General features: G+C 35.3%; 1 pseudogene; it reads left to right on the forward strand.

The window, feature by feature from the left end:
• Positions 1–11,333: 11,333 nt before the first annotated feature.
• Positions 11,334–11,477, forward strand: LOC128112324 (uncharacterized; annotated as a pseudogene).
• The last annotated feature ends 889 nt before the right edge of the window (positions 11,478–12,366 follow it).

Consider the following 12,366-nt stretch of genomic DNA (forward strand, 5'->3'; position numbering starts at 1 on the left):
CATGTTTGGAAGTAGTCTATTATGTAACTATAATTGGTAATATTTGAAAGAGAGACAGCAATGGCCCAAGTGATATGCATTTCCGATAATACTCTCCCTTAAATGCATTATAATTCTGTCATCAAATATATTTGAGGTGTGGCTACCAAATTAACTTGTCAATGTCAACCTGGTAACTTAACATTATTTACAAACCTACTGATTAACTTTGGAATAGGTACCTTGGCAAACTAAATTTCTAAACTATTATAGACAGATTTTTTGTTGAAATTCTAGTAATGATCTTTCATTTACTAAAATGTTGAAGTTCAGATACCTAGTGATACATGCATATACTAAACTTTTGGAAGAGGCAGAATAATGGTGTCTGGAGGAGGGTTTTCTATCTGTGATTATGATTCTGGAAGGGTTAATTATGCATGGATTTAATGGATACTTTAAAATTCATAGTGGATTGCCTTGCTATAGATATCTAATCAATCACACCATTACATTAACAACCTTAGGGTAGTTAACTAACCAGCATTCATATATCTGTTGCCTTGTAATTGTAGTTCTCCAATTAATTTTCACCAGAATCACCCAAAGAGATCCTGAAACTACAAATTACTGAGTCTCTTCCCCATGATGTCTGATTGTCTGCATTCCATGTAGGGACTGATCACTTTCATTTTTAGCAGCTTCCCAAGTCATGATGAGGCATCTATGTAGAGACAACTACTGATTTAGAGCAAGGCATTAGACTGGGGGAAAAATAGAAGTTCCAAAGGAGCATGAAAAACACAGCACTCCTTGTTAACAAAACAAGTTCCAAAGCATCTCAAAGTTCACAGTACTCTTAGGATGTGATAGAAGCTTTGGAAAATGTTACACTAAATAATAAACCACTATTGACAAGTGTGTTAATTAAGACCCTGAGAATATATATCACCATGAGAATATTTCTCTTGTGAAAATATTTCTTCAAAATGGACATGTGTTCAATGCGTAAGAATTCCATAAAAATAGCCACTCCTGGTATATGAAATACAATGAGAATGTATTAGAAAATATAAGGCAAATATCATCTATTCAAGTTACAAGTGGAGAGACACAGCAATTCAATCAAACGACATGTCTAAGTACATCTGCATAAACAAGGTGATACTACATTCTTTGAGTTAGCGTTTTTGTGTGTGTACTGTAAACCAGCCCAGCTTTTGCAGTCTTCTTACCTTGGGCCCACCAGCTATGGAATATAGAAATGTGTCACCGTGTGTAACATGATTTACCACTTTTGTTAATTGTTTTTCTTCCTAATCACAGAGATTCTTTGTTCCTTGTGGAACTTTTCATGATTTTCAAGCTGGTGAAGCCACTAATGCCTGTGATCTGTGCTGCAGCCAGAAGCCAAGTTGAGGTCTCTGGTCCTTGCTGCCACTGGCTATTATGGGCAAGAAAACTTTTGTCACAGTGATATCAATGATTGCACACTAATAATTGAGTATGGGAGACATTGAAAGCTTCTGTGACAACCTCTCCCCCGCTTCAGATAAAAAAATAAGAAAGAAGAAGAAAAAAGGAAAAGACCCCAGACAGGAAGCTATTGAAGAGAGTCCTTAAAAATTGCCACAAAGATGCTGAAGTGCATCTCTTCTCTTCACAGTCAATGGCTCCTGGTGGTGGGTGGGGAAGAACTCGGTAATCTGTAAGTGGATGACCACTGGGAGTTTGAAGATGCTCCAATAAGTCAACACAAATTGGACTTGGTGCATTTTTTTTCTTTTTCTCCTTTCTTTCCTGTCTTCTTTGTTTTTAGGGGAAGGCTCAAGGATGGGAAAACAGACCTGGGAGGAATGGGAAATGAATGTGACTGGTGCATTTGTGAAATTCCCAAATAAGTAATAAAAATACAAATAAGTGACAGTGGAGGATTTATCTCTAAATATGAAACTGAATTTGCTGTCTAAGTTTCCTGGAACTTAAAAGAGTGGGAGGACAGAAAGAATGCAGGAGCCAGAAGGTAGTAAGAGTGTTGCTAAATTGCTAAATTGCCAAATGACATCTTCTAGACACAATTCAATCATTGTAATTATACACTCAAATCTGTAGAGGTTAATGACATCTGAACAGCACAAGACTGCCCCTGTCAATCATCAGTCTTGGAAAAGGGGCTTGTGAAATTCTACCACTTACTGATAAATTGGTGGCTACTGACAGAGTCTAGGAGACAGGGAGTTACTGTATGTAGTTATAAAAGCATTGGCTTCAATGGATATTTTCCAGCAGGCTACAATAGACATTTCTAAATTCATGGTCAAACAAATGACGTTGGCTAAACTCAGTGGGTCACAAAACAGAAAGTCATGAATATGGGGAAAGATTTTGTAGGGAAGGGGAAAGGCTTACAGAGACAGAAAGGAAGGAAGGCATGTCAAGAGCACAAATAAATAAAATGCATTATATTCTTGTCTAATATGATCAAATAATGCAATCACTTAAAGCAAGACAATTTGAAGTTGTGATATGAATTTTATTTCACAGACATACTGTTTAAAACTGATAAAAGTTGCCACTAAAATATTTTCTTTGTGAATTTTCAAAACCTACCAACCTGATGTCTGACTGAACTATTGATAAATGAGGTGTATAGTAAAAATGTAATTTGTTAGGGTTTTTTTAACTGCTGTTCAATTTATTTTAATACATTACTGGTTTAGAATTTTTATGAGCCAGAAGTTAAAGAAAACAACAGTATAGATATTAATGGAACATAGAAAGATATTTTTATGATATATGTATCAAGTAATAATCTATGTTGCTTGATATATTTAACTACACTTCTTTAAAACATACTTTGTTAAAAAATTCACATATTTCTAAGAGGAACATTAAATGAAGTCAGCAGATTGTATTTATATATATAGGTATTACAATAATAACTAATGAAGAATAGCATGAAGTTGAGAGAGAGTTAGAAGGGAAGAACATGGTATGTATGAAATTCTCAAAGATAGTAGCAAAATAAATGTTTAAAATGAGCATTTAAATTGAGTCTGAAAGGTACCATATATGATGGAAGTTTTCTAGATTTGCAAAATACAACTTTAATAAACAACTTTTGTAATTCAGAATAGCTGAAACAAAATAATCTCTTAGAAATAATATATGTATCAATTGCTGAGGTACAGTTTAGAGGTGTTAAGTTGATTTTCCTATATTGTCATCATATTGTTAAGTTATGAGTAGTGTCTGCACCTATTGCTGCACACTGTAAAAAGAAACCTCTCTGACCAAAATGGCAGCATGTATGATTATACACACACACACACACACACACACACACACACACACACACACACACACACAAAAATGCCCCCTACGCGCACATTTAATATTTGAAGCAAATTTTGATGGGTACATTACATCCATTTAGCGAAATAACAGCAGTAGCTTATCCAAAAAGATCCGTAACACCCATCCTCCCAACCCTACTGCCAAGCCATATGTTTTTATCTGATTTTATAGTACTAAACAAGCCTTCTATTCCATTAAGCTGGCCTCAGATTCATCCAGAGAGTGGTTGATTACACCCATAGGAACATGCAACTACTATACCAGTGGGGTAGTGTTGCATTCAGGTTCCACAACTGAATAAGATTGCTGATGACAGTTGTTCCCTAGCAGCCTCAACTATTAAGACACAGAAGGCTTTAAGCAAGTACAAAATGCTGTTTTAAATTTTTAGCATATATATTATTAGCACTTTTAAATCAATAGTATAAATCTATATACATGGGTGCCAATATATACATGTGCATGGATATTGTTAAGAATAGCATCATTTTATTGCATAGATTCATAAACTCATAGGCAAAATACGTAAATGAAAATCAAAATTAAATTATAAAACCTCAAATTATGTTATTAAGTTATGTTTTCCTTTTATTGAAAATATATTTTTTATCACGTAAAATATCCTGATTATGGCTACCCCTCACTCAAATTCTCCCAGATCCTCTCCACATCCCTTCCCATCTGAATCCACCCATGTCTGTCTCTCATTAGAAAATAGGTTTCCAAGGGATAATAATAAAATCTAATAAAATAAAGTCCATGGAATAGGAAAAAATAAATAAATGTAAGGAAAAGAGCTTAAATAAAGACACAAAATTCAGAGATCCACATGTTTGAACACTCAGGAATCCTATAAAAATCATTAAACTGAAAACTATAAGGTATATGCAGAGGACCTGTCTGATACAAAGAGAGAAAAAAAAACTAAAAATTAAAAAAATGGTAAAGACAAAATTATAAAGTGTAAATTGGACATGATAAGTGAAAACAATAAGATGGTGTCAGGGAGGAAAGGGGACCAAATTTGTTAAACATATTGGTTGATATCCTAAGAACTAAAAAAAGAAAAAATACTAAAATGCAAAATAAAAATAAAACATGTTTTGTAGAGAGTAGTATAATAGGATATAAAACACAACACAAACTCATCTAGTTTAGTTTATATTTGTATCAATACTGTTCTGAAAGAAGTGGTTTTTATAAGGTGGAGTTCTAAGACATTTTTTTCCCTAAGATTGTAGACTCTTGGAATATCATTTAAGTAAACAATACTTCAGATGATTAAATATTCCAAACTAGTTTGGAAATTGAAAAGTAGGTTTTGACACAGGGATCGCCCAATGACAGAGAAATGGAATGAGATCTACATGAACAGCCTGGACATGAGTGGGGGTAATGAAAGGCGAGGGTCGAGGGAAAGAGAGCTTGGGGGAGCGGGAGATCCCAGCTGGATCAACAACAGAGAGGGAGAACAAGGAATAGGAGACCATGGTAAATAAAGACCACATGAGAACAGGAAGAAGCAAAGTGCTAGAGAGGCCCACAGAAATCCACAAAGATACCCACACAACAGACTGCCGGCAATGGTCGAGAGACAGCCCGAACTGACCTACTCTGGTGATGGGATGGCCAAACACCCTAATTGTTGTGCTAGAAACCTCATCCAACTACTGAGGGATCTGGATGCAGAGATCCATGACTAGGCCCTGGGTGGATCTCTGGGAGTCCAATTAACGAGAATGAGGAGGGTTTATATGACCGAGAATTGTTGAGACCAAGGTTGGATAAAGCACAGGGACAAATAGCCAAATGAATGGAAACACATGAACTATGAACCAATGGCTGAGGGGTCCACACTGGATCAGGCCCCCCGAATGGGTGAGACAGTTGATTGGCTTGATCTGTTTGGGAGGCATCCAGGCAGTGGGACCAGATCTTGTGCTCATTGCATGAGTTGGCTGTTTGAAACCTGGGGCCTATGCAGGATTGTTTGGCTCGGCCTGGGAGGAGGGGACTAGACCTACCTGGACTGAGTCTACCAGGTTGACCTCAGTCTGTGGGGAAGGCTTTGCCCTGGAGGAGATGGGAATGGGGGGGGGGGCGTTGGGGGGAAGGTGAGGGGGACGGGAGGGGGGAGAACAAGGGAATCCGTGACCGATATGTAGAACTGAATTGTATTGCAAAATAAATTAAAATAAATTAAAAAAAAAAAGAGAAAAAAAAAAAAACAAAAAAAAAAAAACAAAAAAACAAAAAAAAAAAAAAAGTATCTAACTATCTGCCATGGAATATATTAAACAGTTGGTGAATATGATTCATTGGGGGTTTCATTCAAATTTTCCTATTTAGGCAAAACACTTAACACCCGAATGAAATCCATTTATAGGACTTTATTTTAAGTTTCCCTTCTCTCTCCCTTGTTATGTATTTACCTAATTAGATGTGAAGAAATAACTATAAATGCCATTTTTCCAAAAAAGTTACAAATAATGTTTTTTAAATTTTCTGGTGGTTAGAGATATAAACAAGGAATTTACCTTAAAAAAGTGGACATAATCCTGTGTTTTCTGCAACATTTATGCCATTATGGCAAAAGTAAACATGCACATATTAAGCTAATCAAAATAATATAGCTGATTGCATTTCATTTATGATGAAATTCATTATAGTCAAAAATAAAAGTGCCAATAGATGAATTGATTTTGCTAAATAAAATTGTGGTCAGATTGAAAATTTAACATTCCCTATACTATTCTGTCATAGAAAACATTATACCAATGCCATAGCTTTCTTCCTGCTTCCAAATAAAGGCTTTGCATCAGAAATGCTCTAAACTCCTATAATTTTATTATTGAAAATGGGAATGGTTCCTGTATCCCTGTCTTTTGTGGATGTGTGAAGGTAAATGTAGCATGTTTGTAACTGTATATGGTGAGGTATTTAGCAACTCTAAATTCAAATATAGCAAAATGACATTTTTGAGACAATAGCAAATAACTTACACTGTCTGAATTCTGCTTATCTTGAATACACCTACCAATATAGAAATGTAGAAAAACATGATGACTGTCTATAGAATGTACACTTACCACTGTTACAGGAAAGATTACATTATTCCCAGATATGTTGAACACCTCAGAAACAATGATTTTGAAGAGAGATTGTGTTTTTATCCCATGTAGCATTTTTAAATAGCTCTAGGTAATGAGAAATTATGACAGATACTAGAGTTAGTTCAGAAAAAAAGGCAGAATAGACAGATCAAAGCTTTTCTCTTCACAGCTGAAACAAAATGAGAAACAAGAAACAAATATCAAAAAGTAACTTTTGTCTAAACACCATGAAGCAGTCAGAGATTTGGAGATACCAAGTGAACACTGAATCAGGAAAACAGAATAATTTAAAATATATGGAGGATGATGATAAGATATTTTCACTTGTCTTTTTCACTTCCCCGGCCAATTTGGTGGTATTTTAGAAGAAACGCACATATTCCCAATGTGATATCATGGACTTAGGTCTCTGAGGGAGAACACAAGTTTTTATTGCCAAGTTAATGAGTAGATGAGTCAGATCATCCCTAGAGACATCATGGTAGATGGGTATAACTCATGAAGCTCAGAAAATGAAGCGTTAGAAAAAAGATAAAGTTTAAATGAACTTAAGGTAGAATTCTGGAAGCCAGGGACTAGAAGACAGAGGGCATTCAAAAGAGCCAAGGCAACAGGGAAACAGAAAAACCTGACACATTTTTGATATGAGATTTCTTTTGCTGATTAGTCTGGAAACAATTTAAACTTTGTCTTGGGTTGACCAGTAGGCTATGCACACATCTAAAACAAGTGTCATCTATCATTTTTGTGTTGTTCCTGTAACTATTGCTTATTGGCTTGCTTGTTTGATACTTAATTTTTAGTGCACTAGAAAATTTCTGTGAAAATATTAAATGAGTAATAAAGTGAGATTTTAGTGGCCACACACAATAATATAAACTCTATGTAAAAGCTATTAGAAAGTGTCACAAGGCAAACGCACCACCATAGCTTTCAACAACTAAAACAATGCAATAACAAAATATGTCATATCCATAATACTCAAATGTCTACCTTTAAATAGATGATCGCATCGCTTAAGAAGTAAAAATGATGCTGTAGTCAACTGATCAAAGAAAATTGTTAAAAACTAACCACAAAGAAGCCCAACTTGACTTACTAGACAAATGTTTCAAAATTATATTAAATATCCTAACAAAAACATATTTAAGGTATATTTATCCTGAGTAATAAAAAAGGTGTTTTCATAAAAATTCAGAATTACCAAAAAAAGATAGTATTTATAAAAGAAGCCAAGTGATTCAGAGTAATAAAATATAATAGCTTATAAAAATAGAGAAAATCAAAACCAGATATGCACAAATAGATGAGAATCAGTGAACTTCATAAGAAGAAACTGTAAATTGTGTAGAAAAAAGAGGTTAGTGATCATCCTAAGAGACTAGAGCACTATCCAAGTAAATGCTACTCAACACTGCTAAATTTCCAGAATATATAAAGAGAGTAGATCTGGGCACAGGTGTCACTTAAACATGTAATCCCAGCTCTTGAGAGATTGAAGAAGAAACAATGGTTTACGTTTGAGAAAAGCCTAAGATACGAGTCAGATTTTTTCACTAAACAAAGAAACAAATGAGAAAGGATAAGACAAAGGAACAGAATGATAAGTGAAGAAAAAGTGATCCAAGATCTCCAAATACCAGAAAGAAAGGGAAGAAAGAAAGAAAGGAAGGAAGGAAGGAAGAAGGAAGGAAGGAAGAAAGGAAGAAAGAAAGAAGGAAGGAAGGAAGGAAAGAAGGAAGACAGGAAGGAAGGAAAGAAAGAAAGAAGGAAGGAAGGAAGAAAGAAGAAAAGAAAAGCAAATGGCTGGGCAGTGGTGGCGCAGGCCTTTAATCCCAGCACTCAGGAGGCAGAGCCAGGCGGATCTCTGTGAGCTCAAGGCTAGGCTGGTCTACAGAGCGAGATCCACGACAGGCACAAAAACTACACTGAGAAACCCTGTCTTGAAAAACAAAATAAAAAAGTCCAAGTTTTAAAACAAATGCCATATAGCTGGCATGCTGGTGTCCACTAACAATTAGAGCACTCATGAGGTAGAAACAGGAACACTGAGAGATGAGGCAAGTTTGGGCAACTTAGGCAAACCTGGATCAGCATGGAATATATAACATGACTTTATCAAATAGAATTAAGTCAAATGCAAAACAAAGTAGAGATGAATATAGAATCAGTACTGAGACGGTATCAATAGGCTTTCATTTACATTCATACTTTATGATTTAACCAAATGTATTTAAAACATTCTATCTCCTCATTTTTTTGAATGATGCAGAAAATAATATAATTTCCTGACACACTGCTATTATAAAAATGACAAATTAGAAAGATAAGTTTGACTTACAAATGCATAAAATTTTGTTAATATAAAATTTAATTAAATTATATAAAATGCTATTCACTTGGATTGAAAGGGTTCAATATCACAAACTTTGATAATTAGAAAATTTTTGAAATTAAGTAATGTATGAGAAATATTATGCTTTGGTAATTTATTATAAGAATTTGTTATGTATGTAAGCATACACAAATATGATATATCATACACACACACACACACACATATATATATATATATATCTGGGATGAACTTAGAATTTACCTAAGTGCAAAATGGTCTTATTAATTTACAGGAAACAATGCAATGTTTTCTGAAGAAGGCCTTTAGTTTCTACCACAGAAAACCTCTAAATGAGGGAAAGAAGAAATGATACTGGGGTGGAAAGTAAAAATGAAAAGAGCTGTGTTATGCTGGAATTTCAGCTCTCTCAAGTTTTGATGTTTGCTCTTTTCGACAAGGGGATAAGAAAACTTTGGGAGGGCTTTTAACACATCAACTGTTTTAACAGACTCATTCAGCCTGCTATTATAGAATAGGAAGGGAGCAGAGTGACCATTTACCGCCTTCTGATGCTGTGAAATTGCATGCTGATTTCTCACAAGGAACAAAGCATCATTCTAGCTGATGAATATATTGAATGTTTAAAAAAAATGTGGTCAGCAGAAAATGTCCACTGTTGAAGGAAAATTTCTAACACAAGCTGATGCCTGTTGCCTAATCCTTTCTAAGAGGTTTCTCAGTTCAACCTAGCTCTAGAATGCGCTGGAGAATTCAGCAAGGTTCTTGGATTTGCATTTCATTTCACCTTCCTCTCTTTCTGATAAGGCTGACAATTATTCCTCATACATGTTAAGAGTGTGCCTGTTTGCATTTATTTATCCAATTATTTATCTGATTACCCCCTTATCAGTCTCCCTGGTGATTATTTTCCCTTTCTGGATTTTAAATGTCACAATGTCTCAAGGTCCAGTCCCTCAGTCTGCTACATTTGTAACTACTTTCACTTTATGTACTGTAACAACATTGTGGATTTCTCATTTCTTCAGGTGGATGTCTTTGCTATCAGTCATTATTTCTTGTTTTAATATGCTGTGATGGGTACCTCAGGAAAGAACATTAGCTCTACTTTGTGTGTCTTGCACACAATCACCTTTCACTATGGAACTGTGTCCCTTCCCAGTTGTACACATCCCCAACTTTTCATGTCAGGATTGCTTGTTTCCTAACTTTTCCTATTTTCGTGCTGCTGGTTCAACTATAGTCACAAACACCCTTTGAAATTCTAATACATTTTAGTCTTATTTTAAAATTTATGATGGCTTACATCTCTCTTACACTTAAATTTCTCATGATTAGACATACATATTATGTGTAAGCTCCTCTTTCAAATGAATTGTTATTTTGAATAAGATTGATTACTGTCTTATCCAGAAAAGAGAATGGCTATCTGCAAAACTCCATGAAGGTCAGATGCAGGCCAGGTCAAAATTTTTCTTTCATTTACCCCACCACTTTTTTTTTTTTTTAATACCGAAGCCTGATGTCAGCAGGGTATGTGTGTGGGTATGAAGAATACATCTAGGAAGTCAATGCTTTCAGCATGGGTGTGATGTAAAAGTTCTGTGTTTACATGTTTCAATCAAATACCACTTCTGATTTCCCCATATGGGGAATCAGTGCTTGCCTATTTTTGAAGCTAGAAGGCATAATGTCATAGTTACCTTTTGCATTGAGCATTGAGATAGAACATTGACCTGTGATTCCATTGAACTTGTACCTGTGGCTCCTCATTGAATACAGTCCTGAAACAGTCCAACTTGGAAGCTACTTCAGCATTTTTGTTTATGGGCACAGTATCTCTCTCCTACACATTTGAGATATTCTGTCTTTCTGTCCTCCTTTTTCCTGTGTTGTGTTCCAGACTCAATGCTTCCTTATTGCTTTTCCTTCCTGAAATACAAAATCCCCTCTGAGGACCTTTGCATAGTCTCTCTCTCTCTCTCTGCCAGGGTTCCTTTGCTTCCAGTGAAGATCAGAACTAAGTTTAATGATTGTTTCATAATTTTAAATAAAAGATAATATTTAGTGTAGCTATACTAACTCTTTAATTTTCATGTCTTTGATAATTTCCTTCCCTATAAAATTTCCCTCCTCACTATGTTTCACAATTTTAAAAAAGAATTATATAACGTTGATGAAAATAATGAGTAGGCTTGAATTTATTTTCACAGACTGACCTAAGGCTATGTGAACAGACATCATGTGTCTTACTAGAAGGCAGAGGTGATAGAGAGCATACATCCCCTCCAGACACATCTTTTGCACATAACTGAAACATTAGTGATATATGTGATGGTATATATACACCCATTCAGCTTTTCTACTATCAGGCAAACATACAAGTGTAACTTAACCAAAGATTTCCAGTAAATTTACAGTAAACATACTTTCCACAGGAATATGGAAGAGATTGCATTTATTTTGACATTTGCTATTTCCACCTCATGATTTTCCCATTCCATTGTTGGTTTCTTGGGAGATTATTCTTTCTTTCTCAGCCTTTTGGCTAAGATCAAGTGTAGTATCTCTTCTTATTTTTTTAATTTGCATGAAGAGTTTTATCTGACTTGTTGGCAAGTTTACAAATGTGTTTGAAGTTTAATATTTGCATTTCAAAGCACATAACCAGCAGATATGACTTTTTCTTCTAGATCTGTACCTGAATAATTGCTACATGTATCTTGGGTTTGTTCCATTCCATGGTTAAAACTACGTAAGAGTGGGTGGAACGTGGTAGTTGGAGTTCCTCAGGGGAGGGGCCTGGCCATTTGTGACTCAAGAGGCTTACAAAACCTCATAATAGTGCCACTCCCTATGAAATCATGAGGGTCATTTACATTCAAACTACCAGAGGATCCTGCTAAAGTCTGTACACATTGCAGCATGATCATTCACAATTATTTTACTGTTATTGCCTCCATATTGATCATCTATACTCAGGTAAAACTGTAAGACTCATATCCATTTTGTTTCTCTAGGACTAGAGATACATATAGAAAATAGTTACAATATATGTTAAAAGGAATGGTTGTTTCTCTAATCACTCATATAGTAAATAAAAAAAGCAATGGGTGCTGTGGGTGATTGATTGATAAATAAAATCCTGATTGGCCAGTAGCCAGGCAGGAAGGATAAGGTAGGTGGGACAAGGAGAGGAAGAATTCTGGGAGGTGGAAGGCTGAGACAGAGAAGCTGCCATGGCAAGCAAGATATAAGGTACTGGAAAGCCATGAGCCATGTGGCAACTTATAGACTAATAGATATGGGTTAATTTTAGATATAGGAACTAGATAGCAAGAAGCCTGAACCATTAGGCCAAACAGTTTAAATAGTATAAGCATCTGTGTGTTCACCTTATAAGTGGGCTTCGGGACTGCCAGAGCTTGGTGGGAGCTGGAGAGAAACTCTCCAGCTACAAATGGGCTCAAACTGCTATAGTTTAAATATTAATATCATCCTCCAAATGAATCTATTTTCTCAAAATTCATCTGTTGAAATTTCATATCAAATGCAATATTA

This window comes from Peromyscus californicus, unplaced genomic scaffold (assembly GCF_007827085.1).
Source record: "Peromyscus californicus insignis strain IS unplaced genomic scaffold, ASM782708v3 Scaffold_16__1_contigs__length_79575227, whole genome shotgun sequence".
Lineage (NCBI taxonomy): Eukaryota > Metazoa > Chordata > Mammalia > Rodentia > Cricetidae > Peromyscus > Peromyscus californicus.